This window comes from Apium graveolens, chromosome 5 (assembly GCF_009905375.1).
Source record: "Apium graveolens cultivar Ventura chromosome 5, ASM990537v1, whole genome shotgun sequence".
NCBI lineage: Eukaryota > Viridiplantae > Streptophyta > Magnoliopsida > Apiales > Apiaceae > Apium > Apium graveolens.
Genome location: NC_133651.1, coordinates 57,966,081 through 57,969,632, shown reverse-complemented (window position 1 = coordinate 57,969,632; position 3,552 = coordinate 57,966,081). Strand labels below are relative to the sequence as shown.

Sequence of the window (3,552 nt, the reverse complement as noted above, 5' to 3'; positions counted from 1 at the left end):
ATGAAGATGAGAAAGCTTTTGCAAGACCTTGAAAGTAAGAATTTCACCATTCAATAAATTAGTGGAAAATGTTATCATATCCACCCAAAAGACCTAAGGTAACATAAAATTTAAGTTCCTTTTATTCCCTGTTACAACATGGACTTTTGTGTTACAATAGACATCGAAGGTAACATCAATCTATGTCTACAATATCACACTATGTATGTTACCTTTACACATTAAATTTGTAAAAAAAGTGGGATCCACTTGTGGGGCCCATATTGGGGCCCACAGATGAGCACCATTTTTATAATGATTTGTATTATATTAATCTTACAGGATTTATTTGTAAATTGAACACATATACCATCAACATTTTTTTCATACATAAAAAACAATACTACATGAAATTCTCAACAATCCCAAAATATCACTACATACCACAAAATGTATTACATCCAAACAACTCAAATATTCAAACCATCACATGTCTAAAACTACGACAACAATTATTTTAACAAAACAAAATAGTTCAGGTTCTTTACAAAACATTAGAAAAAGAAAAGATAAACTTAATAAAATAGTAACACTAGAAACTCTTCACATTCTCCTCGACTTCAAACGCAAATGTTTGATCCACTTTTTGTTAAGTGTCCTCCTTTACCAGCATGTCCCTAACTGCAGGATATCCCAAAGATAACAATGCACAAATTAGTTAAACAACACTTCTGATAAATCAGGATAGACAAAAAAAAGTCATTAAGCACTTCTGATAGATTCTTTAGGAAGACAAACAGTAAACCACATTCATGAGAGTGCAAAAGCACGGTAGAATTTACAAAATAAATATAATGTACGTACAAAACAAAGTTAAAATATCAGAGGGGCGGGGATGATATAACCGAAATAGCTAAAGCCTTATACAATGTATTTATAAAAAAATATTTGCATAATGTTCTGCGCTTTAATTTTTTTTATCTTAAAGTTGCAGCATACGACATTTTTTCTTATTGATAAAAGCAATATGAGAAATATGAGATATAACAAGTAAAATATAAAAGAAACATACCAGCAATTGGCGATTTAGCACAACTTCCTCACTTACTGATGAGTAAAGGCAGCTTATTAATGTAGCATCCTATTTAGCCATTATAGGAAAAAAATCGGTGAATGTAAATCCTAAGTAAAAGAGTGCACTGGAATCAATTAAAGACTAGATATATGAGACTGAAATAAAAATCAAGGATACAAAGAAAACGTTTTTTACAACACATTAACATTACAGCACATGTTTATTAGATTAGATTTGTTTATTGTAATATATCACTGTATCATTGTATGTCTATCAGGAATGAGGTTGCTTGAGAAGCCTGATTATGATTCCAATATTGCATCACTGCTTGCCATTGGGGGACCAAAGGGTGACCTATTGCGGAAAGTGGATCAATGTAATTGGTAGTGTAAAAATGATCATTAGGATCCCCATTAGAGAGATGCCTGTTTGTGTTGGGAATTTGTTTGTGCCTGAAAACAAATAAAGAAGGGAGGGAACCGAGTATATATCAACAAATAAAGCACTGCCATAGGGGAACGTAACAGGGGTACAAATCATGCAGTGTATGTACTTGTCCTGGGGTTAACTGGGGCATAGTTAGGAAACCATGCATGAAGTCATAAACTGTTTCTGTGGCGTGCAGCGTGCAGGGACAAATGGACAATACAAAAATATGGAGAATACATCAAAAAAAATAATTTCATTACAAATTTGATAAAGATAATAATCTGAGTACAGATTTGACAACTCCTCATGTGGGTCTATTCCAAAAACTTGTTGTTCCTCAAAGGGACCTTCTAAACTGTTTAATGTTCATTTCTTTTCTTCAAAGTGTTTGTACCCATCCCAAAAAATAAACACTCAAATAAAAAAATTCTATGAAGCAGAATTTTTCTTCTGGTCATCCTCTATATATAAAAAAATTAATGTGTCAAACAGAACATAACAACATGCTATAAAATGTAGCAATTTTGCAGAATACTTATTCTGTGTTTTTTTACAAGTGCAGTACCCTCGTATTAAAAGTTGTGATCCGTAGAGAATGAAATAAAATAATGCCTCACTTCTTTTAAAACAAACTTAAAAAGAATTATTGACCTACTTGATATATATTTGGGGAAAATGACTCCAACCCACTCCCATGTTCTCGTAAGAAAAAAATGGTTGAGTGACTTGTGTGATATATTTGTATTCTAAAATCATGGACATAGGGCCGTATGCGAAAATGGAGTAATGGGTGATATCATAAAGTTGTCTATTTAACAAAAACACTTGCAGTCAAATATTGCAAAAGTGAGAGTAAGACATGTTACAAGATGCCCAAAAAATGATAACCAGGAAAGACATAATGGACCATCATACCTGCGGAATTGAGTACTTCCATGTGTTCAAAGCTGTCAGTCCAATTGTACCGGCACTTCCTCCATGATAGGCATTTCGGAGGGAACCCCATGCCAAGATTTCCACTATACATTCGTGCCATCAGCATTGCTAATTCGTTTGCTTCAGTCCAGAATTTACAAAATAAACAACCTACAAATCCCAAATATCATCAGTGAACAATCCTCAAATTTCGTATCCACAAAGATGTAGAACTTAATTGACACAACTTAAAACTTTCCCTCAAATAAGATACTAGGTAAGAGATTTATCATTACACGTTAATAGTCCGCTTATCAGTATCCTAATTTTTGTTTAACAAACCTCATATAATATACTCTATGTCCAATGTTTAACAAACATGTTGGAAACAAAAGGGACCACTCCAAACTTAAGACCAGAAACAGCTTGCACAAACAAAGATAACCCAAACATAGTGAGTATAGAACCCCAGAGTGAGCCAACTCTTCCAAACGCAATACATAATCTTGGTCCCCCAATAGCAATAGTTACTGAAATACAGATCAAAAAAATCACGGTTCATATACAAAAACGTATTAAAGATCTGAAAAAATATAAAAACAACAGTTACAAAAGCAGAGTATAAGATTGAGAGAGACAGAGGGGAGAGAGAGAGAGAGTACCTGATTGTGAAATTGACGAGAGAGAGGAGAGTGATTTTGAGAGAGAGTAAAGAAATTCTAGGGTTCTCTAAACTCCTCTTATCTACGCCGTGGCGTTGAGAATGGGCCTTTTGGTGTACCTAGTGTATATAATCATTAAGGTAATGTAGTTCAATTGAAAGGTGAGAGCCCACCTGATTGAGCCCAACGAGAGTCCAAACTTTCACCTTTTTTTAAAAAAAAATTAATTAACTTTTAAGTTTAAATAGTGCTCAGATTTTTTATTAATAAAAAATTATCAGTTACTAATTAGTATAGTTTACAAAATTAATAATAAAAAAATATTTTATCAATCTTAGCTAATATTAATATTATTGTTTAATTATATTATAAAAATTGACTAATTTTCAAGTCAAAAAATTATATATATTTAATTATTTGTAAAATGTTACTTTTTTATCCATTAACACCCTATTTAACATAAGTTTCCACATGTTACCATATGTAACATTT

At 32.3% G+C, this 3,552-nt stretch overlaps 1 long non-coding RNA gene across 1 annotated transcript; it reads right to left on the bottom strand.

The window, feature by feature from the left end:
* Positions 1-346: 346 nt before the first annotated feature.
* LOC141661375 (uncharacterized) lies at positions 347-3,160 on the bottom strand. The gene is made up of 5 exons (XR_012549922.1): positions 3,061-3,160; positions 2,741-2,928; positions 2,399-2,569; positions 1,052-1,120; positions 347-660 (listed from the first exon to the last, which is right to left on the bottom strand). It is a non-coding gene; the product is annotated as an uncharacterized LOC141661375 (long non-coding RNA).
* Positions 3,161-3,552: the final 392 nt, after the last annotated feature.